This window comes from Piliocolobus tephrosceles, chromosome 5 (assembly GCF_002776525.5).
Source record: "Piliocolobus tephrosceles isolate RC106 chromosome 5, ASM277652v3, whole genome shotgun sequence".
In the NCBI taxonomy this organism is placed as follows: Eukaryota; Metazoa; Chordata; class Mammalia; order Primates; family Cercopithecidae; genus Piliocolobus; species Piliocolobus tephrosceles.
In genome coordinates, this window is record NC_045438.1 from 58,189,204 (window position 1) to 58,198,526 (window position 9,323).

Here is a 9,323-nt window from a genome sequence, read left to right on the forward strand (position 1 = left end):
CTCCTGGGCTCAAGCAACCCACCTGCCTCAGCTTCCCAAAGTGCTGGGATTACAGGCATGAGCCACTGTGTCCAGCCTGTCTTTATTTTAAATGACTAGCATAAAGAGTCATTGCTGCTTTAGCTACATCAGTTCTGTGCATTGAAAGAAACAGTTGGTGCAGCACACCAACATGGCACATGTATACATATGTAACAAACCTGCATGTTATGCACATGTACCCTAGAACTTAAAGTATAATAATAAAAAAAAAGAAAGAAACAGTTAATTTGCAAATGCATATAATACTTTTATTTGCACGTTTGGATTCAGCCATAAAATTATGTTAACAATTGGGAGCCCACTGTGGGTTCAGGAATGTTCTGAGTGTGGTAGACAATATAAGAGAAACTGAAGACAGGGACTTTTTCCTTGAGAAATTGATCATCCAGCTAGAGAGATGAAAAGTACCTTAATAAAGTACAGTTATCAAACACTTCCGGCATGCCAGGTGCTGTGCTCAGAACTTTGAAGGCATTATTTCACTGCATCCTCAGAAGGCCAGGGAAGTAAGTACTACTGCCATCTGTGTGTTATACAGGAGGAAACCAAGGTTTGGGACGTTTACAAACTCTTCAAAGGGTTGTTGTGAGGATTATGTGAGAAACCATAATGCATTATATCAGTTGGGTTTAGATGTGATCTTCTACTAAAAAAAGAGAGAAAAGGGGGGAAAAAACCAAAACAAAGCAAAAAATAGCAGTAGCTTAAACAAGACAGAAGTTTATTCTTCTTTCTTATACACGAAGTCAGGAGGTAGCCAGTAGCCGAGCTGCCATGAAGCTCCGCTTGGGTGTGTGGATGTACTGACTTCCAAGGGAATCTGCAAAATGTAGATTTTTTAAAACAGGTGGTCAGCTAAAAATTGGGACTTCTGTAACTAAAGGTGGGAAGAACAGATATTGGGTTAGGCAACTTGCTTCTCTGCCATATGTATGCAAAGTGCCAGACAAAGGATAAACATACTAAATGGTATGTAGTAACAGTTATCAAGCTCAATGCAGCCTAGAGGTGGTCGGGTTCATTGATTAAACACAACTCTTTGTGTCTGAGGTTTTCTCTTTTCTAGGTTTTTGCACTATCCCTAAATAGGTAAGTGAATGAGAACAATGGAGGGGTGTGCCGCAGGCTGGAGGCATCCCCATCCCCACTCGGGTCAGCTTCTCCTTTACCTTTTGCAGATATTCAAGGTGGTTTGCCCTAAGGTTTCGCACCTGTGTGAAGGTGGCAGGAAGCAGCCAAGTCACGATGCAAAACAAGGACACTGCCCAGGCCTGGGCATTTCAGCTTCTGATTGCTTCTCCTGCTCCCTCTCAGCACCTGTGAATGACAGCTCAGGTCTCTGGCAAATGGGAAAAAACAGGGACATGCCAGTCACATTGGACAAGACATTCTCTATCTCAGTGACAACAAGCAAGATGCCCCTGGTGCTGTGCAAGCAAGTGGCCCTGAGAAGGAGTTGGTTTTAATTCATGGCTAGATGTCTTGAATTTGGTCTGTTTATTCTGAAAGGTTTTCCATGGATCATCTCAATCTCACAGATTCCTAGATAAGAGACAAGATGCTCAGGCTACAGAATGTTCCCACTGTGTGGAGCTGAGGAGTTGTCTTCTGCCTCTTAAACCTTGAAGCTTGCTTTTTCTTTTTTGAGACAAGTTCTCACTCTGATGCCCAGGCTGGAGTCCAATGGTCTGATCACAGCTCACTGCAGCCTCGACTTCCCAGGCTCAGGTGATTCTCCCACCTCGGCCTCCCAAGTAGCTAAGACTACAGGCACATGTGACTATACCTAGCTAATTTTTATTTTTTATTCTTTATAGAGATGAGATTTCACAATGTTGGCCAGGCTACTCTGGAACTTCTGGGCTCAAGCCATCCGCCTGCCTTGGCCTCCCAAAGTGTTGGGATTACAGGCATGAGCCACCGTGCCCAGCCTGAAGCTTTCTTTAGATCTCAGTTTCTTTTGTGAGCAGGGTTGGCTTATCAGAGGAGGGGTGGGAGAGCAAGCTGGGTAGGACTGATGGGTAGGGTGGAATGGTCTGGACAGCAGGGATAAAAGCTGGAATTTCCAGTTGCTTCATAAATTGGTTTGGGCAGGAAGGGGTGGAGAGGAAAAAGAAGAAAGAGAAGGCCTTGGCCCTGCCATCCTTTCACCTTCTTATCTAATCTACGACCTCATTCTTCAGTGTTACCTCCTCATTGTCTCTTTCATGGGGGCCACTACGAGCATACATGGAGCTCTGTGCAAGTTAGGAAAAGACACCCCATTCTCCAGTGGACTCAGCTCTGTGCCAGGACTCAAAGAGTGGCATGCAAGGCCCCAGCTGAATCAGAGACCCCACCCATCTTCTTGGCCTTGAGCAGTGAGCAACCTGCACATTATGAAGTAGTGGACTCTGTGGGGTCAGTTCACTTGTCTCTATCCCCATAGTCCCTCTGGTCCCCATACAACTCCACCATCTCTCTTTTCTCACTTGGGCTATGTGCGCTCATCACAGATCATTAGGAAAGCCACTTACAAAGAGGCCTACCTTTAGACGTTGGTGTTGTTGCCAGGTGCGTCATACATTTAGTCCTAGAGATACGACAACTAGATGGAAAGATGTTCATCATGTTTTTTGCTTTTTAGTTTGGGATCTATTATCAGCTCACACTGCCCTATGAATTAAAAATATAAATAAATCTCAAGATTTATTCTGCAAAAGGCATATTTGTATAGCATTGTATTCTTGAGTCTGTACATTAGGAATTAAAAAATGTAAACGTTAAACATTTTATGATCCTCTTTTGTGTTTTTTTTAAATATCATAATATCCTCAGAGCCTCAATAAATGAGAGTGGCCAGGCCTCCCTGGTCCCAGAGGTCTGAGCCTGGACTCCTGGGACCTGCCCCCCGATTCCAGCTCTGGCTGCACCTCCAACGTGCTGTCTTCCTAGTAGTGGTTTCTTGCCATAACCCAGATCTGATGTCAGCCCCCTGCTTAAATGCCCTGGTGACTTCCCAGCTTTTGGGTCACAAGCCCTGATTTAACTGGGCCTGGGACAAGTATGGTGGTCCCCATCTCAGCAACCACTCCCAGCATGCCTGCCCTCACCCTGCTCTCCAGTCCCACTTGCCTCCTGCTGTCTGCGGCACTCTTTCCCTTCTTCTTCTTCTTTTTTTTTTTTTTGAGACGGAGTCTCACTCTGTCGCCCAGGCTGGAGTGCAGTGGCCGGATCTCAGCTCACTGCAAGCTCCCCCTCCCGGGTTCACGCCATTCTCCTGCCTCAGCCTCCCGAGTAACTGGGACTACAGGCGCCCGCCACCTCGCCCGGCTAGTTTTTTGTATTTTTTTTTTTAGTAGAGACGGGGTTTCACCGTGTTCGCCAGGATGATCTTGATCTCCTGACCTCGTGATCTGCCCCTCTCGGCCTCCCAAAGTGCTGGGATTACAGGCTTGAGCCACTGTGCCTGGCTCCCTTCTTTATTTAATGTTTTCTCCTCTTTCTTTAGTGTTCAGCCCAAGTCACATTTTCTCAGGGAAGCTGTCCCTCAGTCCCCAGTCTGCATCAGGCTCCTTGGCTATTTCCCTCATAGAACCCCATGCCTTTCCTTCAGAAACCATTGCTTTGGAACTCTACATTAGTGATCATTCGATGAATGATCTGGTACATTCAATGTGGTCAAGTATTATTAGGTTTTTTTTTTTTTTTTTTTGGGACGGAGTCTTTCTCTTTCACCCAGGCTGGAGTGCAGTGGCGCGATCTCAGCTCACTACAAGCTCCGCCTCCCGGGTTCACGCCATTCTCCTGCCTCAGCCTCCCGAGTAGCTGGGACTACAGGAACCCGCCACCACGCCCGGCTAGTTTTTTGTATTTTTAGTAGAGACGGGGTTTCACCGTGTTAGTCAGGATAGTCTAGACCTCCTGACCTCGTGATCCACCTGCCTCGGCCTCCCAAAGTGCTGGGATTACAGGCATGAGCCACCATGCCCGGCCGTATTATTAGTTTTTACTGTTCACTATAGTGGCCACAGCACCTAGCACAGGGCTACGGCAGAGTAGGTGATAGACAGTTCCTTGTCAAATGAATAATCGGCGTTGAGGCAAGGAGTTCCCTTCCCAGATGCTCCTTGTGGGTTATGATTTGGCAGGGAAACCTTTTGGCACGCCTGGTCCTTGAGAAAGAGGGTCACCTATACTACACAGAGTACAGCTTGACACAGGTGTCACCTGAGGGCCCAAGAAGATGCCAGGAAGAGCTCACTGAAATTTAAGTCTTAGAGTTACATGTTGCAATATAACTTCAAGTTAGAGAAAAAAATTCTTTATATTTGACTTGGGCATTTTTAGGGGAATGGGTTAGTAAGCAGATTCCTCAATGAAATTATGTCATTTTGTGTATAAAAAGCATATAACCAAGTCCTTTGGCCCTGACCAAGACAATTAGATGACTGTCACAAACCCTTAAAGGTGCTCACTGACTCGCATAATGAATTAGAAACAAAGTCATTGGGTATAAGCAAGGTGAACTAAAAACGAGGAATGCACTCCATTAATGCACGAATTATTGTTATTTGGGACTTACTGTGTTTCAAACATAGTCTTATTCTCAAAGTTTACCTGTACTATAAAGCAATTAATCATATCTGTGAGAGACCCAGAAGGCCCTCAGGTAAGTTGCTGAAACTTTTCTAGAAAACTGAGGTGATTCAACTGCCAAGTGACTTCTTTGTATACCTGATTATATATGCTTACTACCCAAATATTTATTTTTGAGGAACTAGAGAGGAGTTACCTATGCAGGACCTTTAGCCAGCCAGGCAGCATGTTATCACTAAGAACAGCCACATAGATGACTACGTGACATGATGTAGGAGAATACTGAAAAACACTGTAAAAACCAGTGTTTTTACAATAACTTACTGTAACTTAGGTGTACAGTAAGTTATTTTCACTAATGGCAAAATGATTGAGGACAGTACTGGAAATAAAAGGAAAGAAGCCATTGAACACACACTTGTCTAAAAGTTACAAGAAATTTATAAATGAGGTTGTAATAAAGCCACTCAAAAGAGGATAGTTCAGGATAAAATAAAAAGTACAATGTATTAAAATGTAGTTAAGGTGTTTCTAAATGTATTTCACTGGTGTTACTATGTTTCTAAGCACTTTGGAGAGAAACTGTAGTAGCCTGATGTTAAACTTAAGATTCTGGAAGTCTAAACTCCACAGTGGTGGGTTCCAGGTGTCAAGTTGGAGCTGTGTCAGAGGGAGGATTAGGGTCAGGTGACTGCTTAATGGCAGCCAGCAAGGCTCCGCTGCAGGAAATGCTGTGGGATGGGGAAGGTCTGAGCTTGCTTCTTTACTGGCCAAATCCTATGTAACATTGAAAGGCAGACCTTAGTAGGTTTCAGTGATTGTTAATTGTTTATCTCCCCTATGAAGGACAGGACCAAGGTAATTATCTTTTATTTTCAAGGCATGGCACAAGGTAGACTCTAGGTAAATTTGTTGAATGACTACATGCAGTTTATCTTCATCCAGGTTTATTATCCCCACAATAATTTTCTTAGTAAGTTTATTAGAGACACTGTCTGCCATAGTTCCCAAATTTAAACTATTTTTTTTTGCCTAGGTTTTTTTTTCAAATCCTACCTAATTGATTTGCATAGTTGTTTCAAATCAAATGCTACATCCCATATCTTGCAGTGACGGCAGTTATTCACTGCTAACGTCTAAATCGGAGAAGTGAAAAGGACAATTGTTTGGTGATTTCTTAAGTCCCTGCCCAAGATCAGTAGGGAAATCCCATTAGCTCTATTCATCGCATTTCTCATAAATCTAAAAGGAAAGCAAGTATCCAAAGCTTTACTCTTTAATAGTTCTTATTTGTAAAACCTTGACATGGCTTTATTCTAAATTGCTTCCAAATTACATAAAGAATAGTTAGAGATATGATGGGCAGTGAATCGTGATAGTTTCAGTCATCGAATAAATAAGTAGAACGGTAAAAGGGGACTAATCTGAAAGCAAACAGTATGATGGGCTATGATGAGGCAAAAAGAACAGAACTGTGGAATTCTTAAACTACCATCTGGCTCAATCCTCTTTAAGTGGCCAAGTTGAAGAGCCTTTTATTCAGTGCCCTAAAACTTATTCAAAAGGCGCAGTATTTGAATATTAATATTTCCATACAGTAAAAAAAAAAAGTCTTTTGTAACCAAAAAGGAATGTTTAACAAAATAATGGGTAATCCTCTGGCTAAACATGAAGGCGTGGGGAGCACCCTGTGGGTGGGAGGTCGGCTGGTACCCAGGGTGGCCGCAGGCAGCCTCTGGGCCTTCCCCTCATGGCTTCTTTGTGGTTAGGGTAACTTATTAAAGTTGTCACTGTGGTTTGAAATTTAGGTACGAGGTGTAAAATTAAGGAATTCATCAGGAAAAATGAGCACAGTGATTTCTAGTACCTTATTTCATCAAAAAGAAACAATAAGGTGGAATTGCCATATGAGATAGTTGAGGCAAGGAACACAATGGAAATTCGAACCTGTGGTTGAATTGTGCTTTTGTGTAATGGGAACCTATTTCATCACTTTGTAACAGACCCCTGACAATTGGTGTTTTCTTTATTAAGCCCTGGATGTTTAAATGAAACTAAACAGGCTTTTATTTTGTTTTCCTGAGGTGTGTTTGAAAAGTTGAAAAATTCAAGTGCACTTCTTATCTTCAGCAAAGATACTTTAGAAAGGTATTTTAGCATTCTCCCTGGTTTAAAAGACAAAACCAAGTCCTGTCGGCTTTGTGTTGTGCTTCTCCTACAGGCTGCAGTGCCTTCTGTCTGCTTTAGGGTGTGGCATCTGCCATTGGGGAGGAAAAACTGGCATGTGTCGCCTTTCATAGCAGACTGATTTCATTGTGCTGGGGACCTCTATTTTATAGCCTCTTAGTTCCAATCTTCTAGTTGACTTGCTGAAGCAAATGGAATTAAAAGAGATTTTGATTTCTCTACTAATTTTTTTTTAGTTTCATGATTTTCCAATATGAAAAAATATTTTAAGGAAAAGGGCCATAGCTGAACTTGGTGACTCATTTTCCCTTTTAGGATTAGCTGTGAAAATAAGCTACAACATATGGCTACACTTGTATGAACTGACTTTCATATATTTTATCAATTTGAAAAAATGCACTTTTATGATTATGTGTACATACTTAGTTTGACTATAAATGTCTAAAAGCATAAATATGTAATTGATTTTAGAATATATGTATATAGATACACACAAAACAGACATATATTTATATTTGCATATGAAAAACTAAAAATTCAACTTCTGTGGTGTAATGCGTATAATTGAATATATAAAGGGAGAAAATCCAGGAAAAAATGTCAAAAAGGCACACTAACAAAGATGTAGTATTCTCTTGGCAAAAACTGATGAATGATTTGGCACGAATTCATCTTATGGTTCTGTTATTCTCTCTAACACACGACGATATACCCCGTTTTCCAGTTGTTTGCGTAGAATTGCAATTTGTTGTTTTTACACTCTATAATGACCCTTGAGTGTGCACCTGATTCCCTCTCCCCCCACCCCAATTAGTCACCAGTTTTCCCGTCAATCCTTTTCCATTTAGTCATGTAACATATTTACACTTGGTCAAACAAACAACCACTGCAGTGGAAATGAACTAAAATAGTTTTTATGGAAAGCTGAAGAATGAAATAATTTTGGAAAACTATACCAAAACCTTAAGTATTGTTTATGCCAAGTTTTAAATGCTTTCTCTCAATGAAAACTGAGTCCACACTAGTACAAGTGGGTCATTGCCTAAGGTTAAGAAGTCTTGCTTTTCAAAATGTTACTAGGTGACTAATAACAACGCAAACATTGAAAACATTAATAACAATGCAAATATTACAAACATAAAATGTTAAGACACAAATTTTTAAGAGAACAAAGTATGGAACATTTCTACTTTAGGACTAGAGTTGACTGTTTATATTATGTTATATTTATTAAATATAATGTCTGTAATATTTTAGTTTCGTTCCACATCTCTTTGAAATGAATGCATATCAAGAGCGTTAACTGTGCACATCAAGCTCTGAAATATGATGAAAGGTGTCATATAGATTTATGAAGATACGAGCTAACCCATAGCTGTCGCTGTTCTGGCACCAAGAGTTAAATTTTCATGTGAAAGTTGGCGCAGAAAACACCAGTGTACATACTCGAGAGAGGACATTCAAGTGCATGTAAGAAAAATGCTCCTTTGGGAATACTTGGAGTTTTCATTGACAAGCTTACATACGTGTTTAAGGTGCCCTCAAAAAGAGTTATGTAAACATGCTCTTTGGGGCGGGTGCAGTCAGTCATAAACGTTTATTGAGTACCTACTGTGTACAGGTCACAGGGCTCTCTGACCGGGGCTAACCTTCATTTCAAATCTTTCCTAATTTTGCAGTTGGAAGAAGTTGTGGGAATTACACCGATGGCCCGAAATCAAGGCAGAGGCGAACGTTCTGAAAATTACATAACTCCTGGGAGAGACCGTGCTTTTGCACAGATTGCCTAAATATTTTATTTCTCCGTCGGCTCCCTGTAACCTCTGAGGCCAATAGACAACTTTGTTTCCCAGCCCTTCTCCCTCTTTTGTCTGCTCGTCAGACTCGTTTACCACCTTTGTAGCGTTCCTTTTAGACGTGAAAACAAACACGCGAACGCTCGGTTGGCAAGGAGACAGCGGCCCAGGGGGAAAGTGCAGGTTCCGGCCGCCCCACGCCGCCGCGCTCCCAGCGGCCGCCGAGCCGCCCCGGCTCCGGCTCCGGCCCCGGCCCCAGCCTTAGCCCCAGTCCGGCTGGGCCCCGCAAGGCTGCGCTGGGGCGGGCGGCGGCGGCCCGGGGACGAGTCCAGTCCGCGTTTTGCGAGTGCGCGGGAGTAATGCGAGCGAAGTGGATAATAGTTGCTTGAGCTCGCCCGCTCCCTCTCATGCCATGCTGGGCCCGATAGGCTCAGCCAGTCGTGTATTTACCCATATCCGGGTTAGAGAGGAAAAGAGAAAAGTTTCATTTAAACCTGAACTAAAAACTTTCACCATGAAAGCACACAGCGGGAGCAGGCCCAGAGCGTAAGGCGTGCCCGGCCCGGCGCTCCGGCGGGGCCTGCGGAGGGGGAGGGGGTCGCGGCTTCCCAGCGGGCCGCGTGGATGCGCACAGGAGGGGCCGCGGCCTGAAAAGTGGGGGTTATTGTCTCCCCCCGCCCCCCGCCCGGCCTCGCCACGCCGCGGCGATCATGGCCGCGC

The 9,323-nt window shown here is 43.3% G+C and overlaps 1 long non-coding RNA gene across 1 annotated transcript in view; it reads right to left on the reverse strand.

Moving 5' to 3' along the window:
• Window positions 1-307: 307 nt before the first annotated feature.
• The window catches only part of LOC111538600, a 10,870-nt gene continuing 1,854 nt past the window's right edge, over window positions 308-9,323 (reverse strand). The window contains exons 2-4 of the long non-coding RNA XR_002730392.1: window positions 2,571-2,697; window positions 1,254-1,381; window positions 308-862 (exon numbers count right to left, since the gene is read on the reverse strand). This is a non-coding gene — a long non-coding RNA (uncharacterized LOC111538600). The remainder of the gene's footprint in view (window positions 863-1,253; window positions 1,382-2,570; window positions 2,698-9,323) is intronic.